The 10,034-nt window shown below is 50.1% G+C and overlaps 1 long non-coding RNA gene across 1 annotated transcript; it reads right to left on the reverse strand.

Moving 5' to 3' along the window:
• Nucleotides 1-1,698: 1,698 nt before the first annotated feature.
• Nucleotides 1,699-4,623, reverse strand: LOC117286712. The gene is made up of 3 exons (XR_004517841.1): nt 4,574-4,623; nt 4,069-4,223; nt 1,699-2,787 (listed from the first exon to the last, which is right to left on the reverse strand). It is a non-coding gene; the product is annotated as an uncharacterized LOC117286712 (long non-coding RNA).
• Nucleotides 4,624-10,034: the final 5,411 nt, after the last annotated feature.

Here is a 10,034-nt window from a genome sequence, read left to right on the forward strand (position 1 = left end):
TCTTCCTAGGATAAAATCTAGCTGTGTCCCTCTGGAGCTTAAACTTCAAGAGGCTCCCCATTTGCCTCCAGACTTCCCCCAAGATGCTCAGGCCGGCCTGTCAGCCCTGGCCGCCTTCCTCCCCAGGTTTCGCTGCACGCTGCGTGCCGTCTCCCGGGCTCCCTAGTCCCTGAGGGCACAGCACCCTCCAGATCGCCGATGATTCCGGGCACTCGCACCCTCCCACGTCATCGGACGCGAATCTCCCAACTCTGCCCAGTTCAGACCCCACGATCGAGTTCCGCCAGAGGAGCAAGTCCAGATGCGGACGCTCAGTGTGGTTCCAAGGGAAACGGCGCGGGGCTTGCAGACCTTGTCTTTGGGCTAGGGTGTCCCCACCACACTACCCCGCACCCTGAGCCTCGCCGTTCAGACAGCACTGGGGGAGACTGAGAGTAAGAACGCGTTCCGGCCCCGCCAGCCAGTTACTTACTAGCTGCCTCTCGCCCTTCTGCAGGGCCACGCCCCGGGGCTCGGCTGACCTCGGGTGACCGTGGGCGCCAGGTCACGGCCGCCACGCTGCTTAACTTCCTGCTGGTGCTCAGCATGGCGAGGAGGGGTAAGAACGGAGAAGTGAGGAGTCTGCGGCACAGCAGGTGACCGCGGGGTCTGAAGGCTTCCAACAGAAAGAGACAAGTGTTTGAGGGATGGACGTGCTAATGTCTGACTGGACACCTGCGCACTATATTCCCGCATCCAATTTTCATACTGCTCTCCACAAATGTGTACATTTATTAAATGTCAATAAAAACTTATTAATCACAATAGAAAACAGACCTATACACAGGCCTGGTGGTGCATCCCTGTAATTCCAGCACTCTGAGGGCCTGAGGCAGGAAGATTATAAATTGGAAACCAGCCTGGCCAATTCAGCAAAACTCTGTCTTGAACTGAAAAGGCCTGAGGAAGAATCTCAGTGTGAGGACCCTGGGTTCAATTCTGCAGCATTGAGAGAGAGAGACAGGAGTATGGAAGGGAAGGGAGAGGAGGGAGGAGGGGCTGGGACTAAAGGTGACCTGGGAGGTGGTAAATAACTTGCTCCCAATATTTGGAGAAGGGAGATCCTAACCCTAGCAATACTTGGGAGGTACGCGTGTGTGTGTGACGTGTGCTTGTGCACACAGGATGAGAACTGAACTTTCAAAGGCTCACACATGCTGAGCATGTGTTCTACCTCCAGCTTACACCCCCAGCCCTTTTTCTGTAAGAACTGGCACGATTTTCGTCACATCTACTGTCTACCGAGGCCTTGCCCTACCTCCATCCCAGGTACTGAGCAGCAGGGAGGTGGGAGGAGCTGGCAGGCATCACACCTGTGCTGGAAATACCAACTGTAGACACAACCTCGCTCTGGAACAGAGAACCTACCTCAGATTATAAAAACAAACCAGTCAGGGATGGTGGGGTACACCTCAGGTGCTACTGGAGAGACCAAGGCAGAAGAATCTCAGCTACTAAGGAGGCTGAGGCAGGAGGATCACAAGTTTAAGACCAGGTTAGGCAACTGAGTGACCTAGGAAGACCCAGTCTCAAAAATCGGAAAAAGAATAATAAAATGGAAAGGGCTGATGATGTAGCTCCGGGCAAAGTCTCTGGGTTCAATATCCCACACTGCAAATGAATAAATAAACAAATAAATGTATATAGAACAAAGACGGTACCAAGATTGGGTAGTAGTGAGCTTTTCTGTTCCTCCTTGCTGAGACCACACAGGGGAGGAGAGGCTTACCTGGCTCACACGTCAGCTTTCAGTCCACGGTTGCTTAGCTCTGCTGTTCTGGGCTGGGGCCGCACGGTAGGTTGTGGTGGGGCTGCCTGGTGGAGGCACGGGAAGCAGAGCCTGGAAGGGTTTGGGGTCCCAATTCCACCCCAGGGGAGTGCCCCCAAGACTTAACTCCCTCCTGCCAGCCCCCCTACACACAACAGTTCTGCCGCCACGCAGCAGCACCACCACGGGCTGGGGACCACACCTTTAACGCACAGGCCTCAGGGGACACCCCGGCCCCAAACACTGGCAGGTTGGATATTAATTACACTGACAGTCAGCTAATTGTTGTGGAATTTAGCTTAGCCGCAGCACCTGAAATAGTCTCAGGTTCTACCTTCTTCTAGACGGTGCTTAGTAGTATCCTATCCTAGGGAAGTCACTTAAAAGCAGTGATCAAAGACAGTGGCTTTTGTTCCTCAGCATCTCCTCAGCCCTTCATCCACATTTCACCTTTTGGAGTGTGAGGGTGACCTGCCGAGTCACCCAGCTTCTCAGGAAGTCGGTTGTGCTGGTCACACAGCCCATCCACTCTGGCCCTCCCCGGCCCGGCACAGGCTGCCCACTCCCAATCAGAGCTCTGCACGTCTCCAACGGGACTCCCTGTGTTCCTGTCCACCTGCAGCCCCCACAGTGGAGAGGACAGAGCTGGGTGGACCTGAGCACGCCAGACCTTGGGCACCCACAGGAAGTGAGAGCGGCTGACTGCAGACTGACCACGTCCCAGCTTCACCAGTGCCGGAGCCCTGCCTCCTCCCTGCTTACTGATATGTAAAACAGCAGATTCTGACTCCAACAACAGAGTCTGAAACTGCTGATGGCACCAGCTCTTCCGGCTCTTTGACAAAAACATGGGAGCCAGATCTGTGTTTTGAGGACCAAGTCAGCCACTCTAAAATCAAAGACATTTCCGAGGAATTGTTCTTTTACCTCTCCCTTCTGCATTCCCCTCATAGATTTTCACATTCTGGTAGAAAGTCAGGCTTTAAAAAAAAGAAAAGACAGTCGCTGTTTCAAACTGGCCCTTGTAGGTTCCCAGCTCTCCCTCCTTCCTCCTTCCTTCTCCTCCTGGCTCCTGGTCAGTGACTCAAACTCTCCAGCAGGGTGCAAGGCCAGAGTATCTACTGGTGATCTTGTGATCACACTAACCCCTCTGCTCGAGGCCGCCAGACTCTGACAGTCACCAGGGTGACTGGGGTGGGAGCGAGGAGGCTGCCTGGTCCAAGCGTGGTGCGTTATTTATAGCACGGGCCTCTTCTTTTCTTTTAGAGTCAATCCTTAAGCGCTCTCATAGGCAAGAGAGATGACAGGGACACAGTGCTCCAGAGTGCAAGGTCAGAGCTCTTGGAGTCACCTTTCCCCTGCTGCACGGGGCAAAGTGCCCAGACTCCTAGGTGTGATACTCGCTGAGCCTGAGGGTGACTTCTCCGGGCCGGGTGCGGCCAGAGCTTCCTGCCTTGGGACCTGTGACTCAGCGCCAGGTGGGAAATGTGAGTTCTTGGGAGACTGAGCTTCCTTCTGGGAGTGGTTGGGGTCTGTTAGGCCTCAGGATCCCTTTAGGGGTCTCTGAAAAGCAGGCTGGAAACTGCTGCTCAGAGAGGAGGGAGGGGCCCGGGATTTAGCTCAGTGGGTCTGCTGTCCGCTTCGCAAGCACAAGGACCCGAGTTCAATCCCCGGTACCCAAAAGAAAAAGAGAGGAGGGAGACAAAGGTGACTCTGTATATTAGCATGTGACTGCCACTAAATGGATTAAGAAAAATTAAGTAAAAAGTCTGGGCTTTGGGTGAGGAGTGCGGGAAAGAGCCCTAGGCCCTGGAGGGGTCCTTGACTCCACGGTTCTGCTTTGCTGGTCTGTGCAGCTGTGAGACCTTGCTCCCTTGGGTGACTCTGATGGCTTCTTGTGTTTAAGTTTGGTTTTTTCTGTTTTTTTTTTTGTTTTGTTTTGTTTTGTTTCTTCAGTATTGGGGATTAAACCAAGCACCTTTGCACAGAGCTACATCCTGAGCCATTTTAGTGGTTTTTTTTTGTTGTTGTTGTTTTAAGACAAGTTCTTGCTAAATTGCTAAACTGTCCAGGCTGGACTTGAATTTGAATTTGTGATCCTCCTGCCTCAGGCTCCCAAGTGCCGGGATTACTGGCTTGCAGCACCATGCCTGGCCCTTTTCTGCTCCTAATAAATGTAAACTCTCACCAATAGCAAGGGGTGGGTTTCAGGTAAAGATGAGGAGAGAGAATGCGGAGAGGGTAGGTGTAATTATACCAACCAGTGTTGCCTTTAAACATCCAGCAGGAAATGAACTCCTCTGCCCAGCTGCCATTACTTTCCTAAATCAAAGTCTGTCTGGAATGAACAGATGAAGCTTTCGGTGCTGGCTTGTAGGAGTGGAAGTTGGACACTTTGCCGAAAGAGAAGAGGGCCCTGAAATGACAGCACCTTTCAGAGCTGCTATCTGCCAGCGTCTGAGCTCAGCAGCCCAGGACTCCCAAGCCCCACTTCCCTCCTGCTCGGGTGGACGTCTTCTCGGTCCCTTGCAGCACGACAGGTTTCTCTGAGGCCTAGATTAGCTGTGCTGCCTGAGAAGACCGGGCTCCCCACTCTGCACTCCGTATATAAACCAACTTCTTTTTCTCTTTTGCTTTTCCTTCCTCCCTTCCTCTCTTCCTTCCTGCTTTCTTTCACCACTGCTGAGGATCAAACCCAGGGCCTCAAAGTATGGTGTCGCTAAGCTACAGGAGAATGCTGGACTCCACCTTGGGAGCTACTTTTACCCTTGCAAAGTTGGCTCGGATCCCAAGTCTGCGACAGAAGCGGGGCTGGGACTGGGGCCTCCTGGTTCCCCTTTCGCTGCGTGACTGTGACTGCACGGGACAGCTGCATTTCGGCTCCCTCCGCTGCGCCCATGTGCCAGTTTGTGCATCTTGGTTTGCATGTACAGCCCACCCTGAGGGCTGCTTTGCGTGCTGAGCTCTTCAGAGAACCGGGACCCGCTGTCTATCCACGCTCTGCCGGTGACATCACCCTGTGAACAGTGATGTCTGGGAAGCAGGATAAACAAAGGCCATCCCAGAGGGAGTTTCTCCGATTCCAAACGTTTGATCTCCAAGTCTGGCTGAAACGACCATGGACAGAATATTTCTGGCTGGCCTCTCCGTCCCCTGCCCGCACCCACCATCCTGAACCCCAGCTCTTAGAACCTTCTGCTAGCATTTGCAAAGAATCACTCCCCAGGGAGAAAAGCCTGTCTTCTTCCTGGAACCATTTTAAGCCCAAAAGGGCCTTTAAAAATACATTTAATAGTTGGACAGCATCCGTCCCCTTTTAACCTCTGAGCTCATTCCCTCTGGGAATCCAGTGACATTTAGGTTCCTGTGTGTAAGTTGTTTTTTCTGTAGATTAGCGGGTTTTTGGGGGGGGAGGGGTAAACATTCCCCCTGCAAAATTATTTTCACATTTTAAGGAAATGTCTTTCAAGGGCCCAGTCAAAATGACTCCTAGTCTGTTCCCTGCACTAAAACCCCCAACTCCACTCTCTCACTCTCCAACTTCCCTATTTCTGAACAGCTCAAATTCAAACTGCTTCTGCTGTTTGTTAAAACATCCCCCCTTCCTGAAAATTCCCTCTCCAGATTATCTCACCCAGGATTGCAGGGAGAGCAAAGCCCATGGAGATGACAGAGGCCCGAGAAGGTCAGGAGGGGTGAGGTCATTGTCCAGGTCACTGTCCCCACCCCTCCCTGCCAGGTGCCGTCCAGGGCCCCCACGGGGCGACTCTGAGGGGCTGGTAGTTACCAGAGGAAAGAGCGTTAAGTAACTTCTTCACCAAGTGAAGTGAAGTGCGCCTTGTGAAGGGCCTACAAGGGCATCTGTCCTCGGGGCTTCTTGTCGAACGTGGCTGTTGCTGTTGTTTGAGCCGGGGGTCTCACTGTATTCTCCGGGCTGGCCTCCAACTTGCAAAACTTCTCTTGAGTAGCCAGACCCAGCGAACACCACTGTTGAGAGTTTGGTCTAGTTTGGTTCAGTTTTAAAACAAGACTATGTATCAGGGAAACTGCAAACAGCCCCTCTGACTGGTCAACAGCACAGCTCCAAGTGACACTGGGTTAGCTGCAGTCTGTCAGCACAAGTTCCCGCCCTTGGTGACGGGGCAAGGTAGAGGCTTAGACTGTGGACCTGCCTCTCGTCTGTAAAGTGCAGGGGGCCCAGACTCTTTCGATGGCAAAAACACAGCGGAAAGTGGCGTTTCTTTGACTAATACTTGCATGATGGGGAGTATTTGATTAGTCATCTTTTTTCTATCTGTTCTGTGAGGGAACCAGGCATGGGGGTGCTCTCCTATAAGCCCAGCATTTCATGAGGCTGAGGCAGGAAGATTGCAAGTTCCAGCCTATCCTGGGTGAGTTAGCAAGTTAGTGACATCCTGTCTAAAAATTAAAAATACAACAAAGGGCTGGGGAAGTATCTCAGTGCAAATGCCCTGCATGTGATGCCCAGCACACACACACACACACACACACACACAATACTGTAGTTTTTTTTAATCATAAAGGCTAAATGAGAACATCATATGTCTAGTGTCATTTAAACATTAAAAAATTGTTGTGTTTTTATGTACTAGTTAAAAATAAATTTCATTTAAGAACCATACTGTGGAGAAGGTAGTTTTCCTCTGCCCTGCTAAGGTCTCCAGCAGGGACTGACCAAAGAAGACGTTTCACAGATTCTATTTACACACGTGTATGGGTGTCTACAAAAAAACAGGAAGACCCAAAACAGCAGTTGGAGCTGAGCACTTTATGGCCACAAACAGTAAACTGCGGGAAAAGAAACTGGAGAGCAGCGCCCTCACCAAGGTCTGTTCCCACCTCTGACGGGAAGAATATTTCTCTTTCAGAGGGAGGCCGTCTTTCACATGGGCCTTCTTATCCTGTTTTCAGGAAGGAAAATGGAAAGTCACCGTATCCTTACACCTGCTTTGCTGTTTCTTTTTTGAGTTTTGCTTTTTGGGAGTGGCTGGGGGTCAGAGCCAGGGCCTCGTGCCTGCCAGGCTGCTGTTCCCTGTGGAGCTGTGTGCCCAGCCCTTCCTGGCGGCCTCCAAGTGCTCTTAGCCAACATAATCAGTGTCCCAAAGCAGCCGCTGTGGCGTGGCCTGTGCTGGAGCCCTTCCCTGGCTTTCCAGTTGTTCAGTCCAGGTCTGACCCTGACATAAGCCTTTTCCTCCTCACTTTGTGGATTCTGAGGTTCAGTGAACGTGGAATCACTGTGCCAGTTCTCTTTCACGGACACTGTTTTAATATCGTTGCAGTTCCAAAATGCAGTAATCGTCACCGTGTACAAGACTCAAATCCATTTTAATTTCTCCTTCAGATCTATATCATCAAACGGAAGCAAGAGCCAGGTGAGTCCTCCTTGTCCTATGTTCCTAACTCATTTTCTATGCTGCAGTTTCCATCAGATACTGTAGAAAGGAAAGCAAAACTAAGTATCAGCCTCTTCTTCATTGACAGTCTCCTGGAGCCACCAGAACCAGGCAGCAAGGCACCGTAAATCTGTGCTGTCTATAGGTTGATTTCGAAACTGAAAACCCATAAACAGCATTTAATGTTAGGATTCTGAAAATATGATCTGCTGCAGGAATCAGTAGTGTGATCGGACCCACTGGAAGGAAACGCAGTCCTCTGCAACCTGTGCTTCAAGGCCGAATGGATTCTCACTTCTGCTCAGCTCTCCTCGCCTTCTCCGGAATGTACTGAGCTGCTGCTCTGGCTCCTAACTCAGCTTCAAATGACCTCAGTGTGTGCCCAGGCCAGCAGTGAGAAAATAGAAAAGAAAAATTAAACTAAAAGCAACCCCTAAGCCAGTGAAGTTCCCTTGGCCCAGCTGAACAAGATGGGCAGCACGAATTGAATTCTCTTCCTTGATTTTCTGCAGTTAAGTCTCTCTGCAACATTCCTCAAGTTGGGATGAACAGAGGTGCTCACTTGGGGTCATATAGCAGCTGTGGCCCTTCAGGATCTCACTTTGGCAAAGAAAACAAAGGTGCAAGGTTGACCAGATGACTTCACAAGTGTTTAGTTGTGAGGTCCAAATCGAAACTTCCAGGGTTCTGACCCCATCAAGCCATACTTGGGCCACATTTTCTGGCAAAGGCCACAACCTAGTGCTGCAGAGGAGAATAAGAAGGGCCCCCTGGATCACTCCTTTCCATGAACAGCATCTGAGAGAGGAGGGTCAGTGGACAGTGCCTTGGACACACAGCCTGTGTGGAGGAGAGAAGCTGCAGGACAGTACTCCTGAGATCAACTTGTAGTCCCACACACACACACACACACGAAAATCAGAGCTATGGATCTCAATTACTCTTTGGTATGTTGCAAGTGGTTACAAACTAACATTCAGATCACCATAGTTTGAAAAAAGTTGCTTTAAAAATATAAATGATATGAGGCCAAGGATTTAGCTCAGTGGTTTCACCACTTGCCTTGCACACACCAAGTCCCAAGTTCAATCCCCAAAAAAGAAAGAAAGAAGAAAAAAAAACATATATATATATATATAACAGTGTATTCTAAGTCATCTTTCAGTGTTAAGAAAGTCTTTTGTCTTTTTTTTAAAGAACATCTCTGGCTGGGTATGTAACTTGGTGGTAAATCACGTGCCTCACATGCAGAAGGAAAAGAAGAAGAAAAATGTGTATGCAGGAACCCGTCTGAAGGGGAAAATTGTTTCTAGGGACACTGACATTAAAGGATAGGCAGGAAACAGCCTTAAAAGGACAGACCAAGTGGAAGGACCCCTGAATTGTGCCATAAATGACAGAAGCAGGAACACATCTTGTTTACTGTTTTGGTTTGAAAGAGGCAGGCCCAGAAGGGTAACAGAGCTGTGATCTGGGCGGTGTGGCTGAAAAACACTCCAGAGATGGTCACCAAGGTTCCACAGTGCACCTTGCCACAGAAGGATCTTGTTGGATCTGTGAGAACTGGTGACTGGCTCCCACCCTCCACTCGGCACCCACTCTCACGCAGGGTCAGACTAAGATTTGTGAGGGTTTTTTAAACGGTATTGGGGATTGAACCTGGGGCCTTTACACTGAGCTATACCTTCAGCCCTTTCTGTATGTTTTGTTTTGAAATAAGGTCTCTGGAAGTCAAGTTGCCCAGGCTGGGCAGGAGCTTTCCATTCTCCGGCCTCAGCCTCCAAGAGTGCTGGGATTGCATGCCTAGTTATAGTTCTTCTTTTCTACAGGGGCAGGACCATGTGTGGAGGGAAAGGTGTTACAGCTTGTATCTCGATGTCCTCCCAAAGCCTCATGAGCTCACAGGTGGGGCTTTTTAGCGCTGGCTGGATCTAGAGGAAGTGAGATTAAAGGTGTGTGGTACTAAATTAGCCCACTGATTACTTGAACATAATTCTGGTGGCCTGGATGGGATAAAGGGGAAGGGCAGCGGCAGGCTGGCAGCTGCTGCTTTGCTGCCTCCTACCTGCCATGCCATGAACTGTTTCTCCTCTCTGATGCTCCTCTGCCATCTACCTCAGAATCAGCCAAACGTGGACTGAAAGCTCTACAAAGTGTGAGGCAAAATAAACCTTTCCTCTTCAACCTGTGGGTGTTTGGAGTTTTCTCTCAGCAGTGAGAAAAATAACTAAGACAAAGGGTGAACTGACTTTAGAAGACAGAAAATCATTGTGTCCCCAGTGTGCTCCTGGCCCAGCCTCCTGACAGCACGTACCTGGAGCTTCCTGAAATTCCTGCCACCATCCCTACATCTAGCACACCACAGACACCAGGACTGATGCTCGTGACCTCTGGGCAGGCTGCTCAGTCATGGGCAGCTGGGTGGTACCAAGCTGCAGGATGGGACCTGTAGCCGAGATGGATCTTAGTTACACTGGAAAGCTCTCTCTAGCCTCCTCATCACCCCATGAGAACGCAACCCTGCATTTCTGGGCATTGACAGTTTTGGAACTCATGCTTTTCTACGGAGCACAATTGATTATTAATAAGCAATTAATAAGTGCCAGATATTACTAAGTATGTCTAATATTCAAATTTAGGTTGCATTCCTTCCTCTCCCCCAGGAGCATCAATTTTATTGTGAGAAATAGAAATGTATTAAGAGCCATTTCCGGGCTGGGGATTTAGCTCAGCGGTTCGGTGGCCTGCCTTGCAAGCGCAAGGACCCGAGTTCGATTCCCTGTACCAAAAAAAAAAAAAAAAAAAAAAAAAAA

This window comes from Fukomys damarensis, unplaced genomic scaffold (genome assembly GCF_012274545.1).
Source record: "Fukomys damarensis isolate Sample0158 unplaced genomic scaffold, DMR_v1.0_HiC HiC_scaffold_18, whole genome shotgun sequence".
NCBI classification, from domain to species: domain Eukaryota; kingdom Metazoa; phylum Chordata; class Mammalia; order Rodentia; family Bathyergidae; genus Fukomys; species Fukomys damarensis.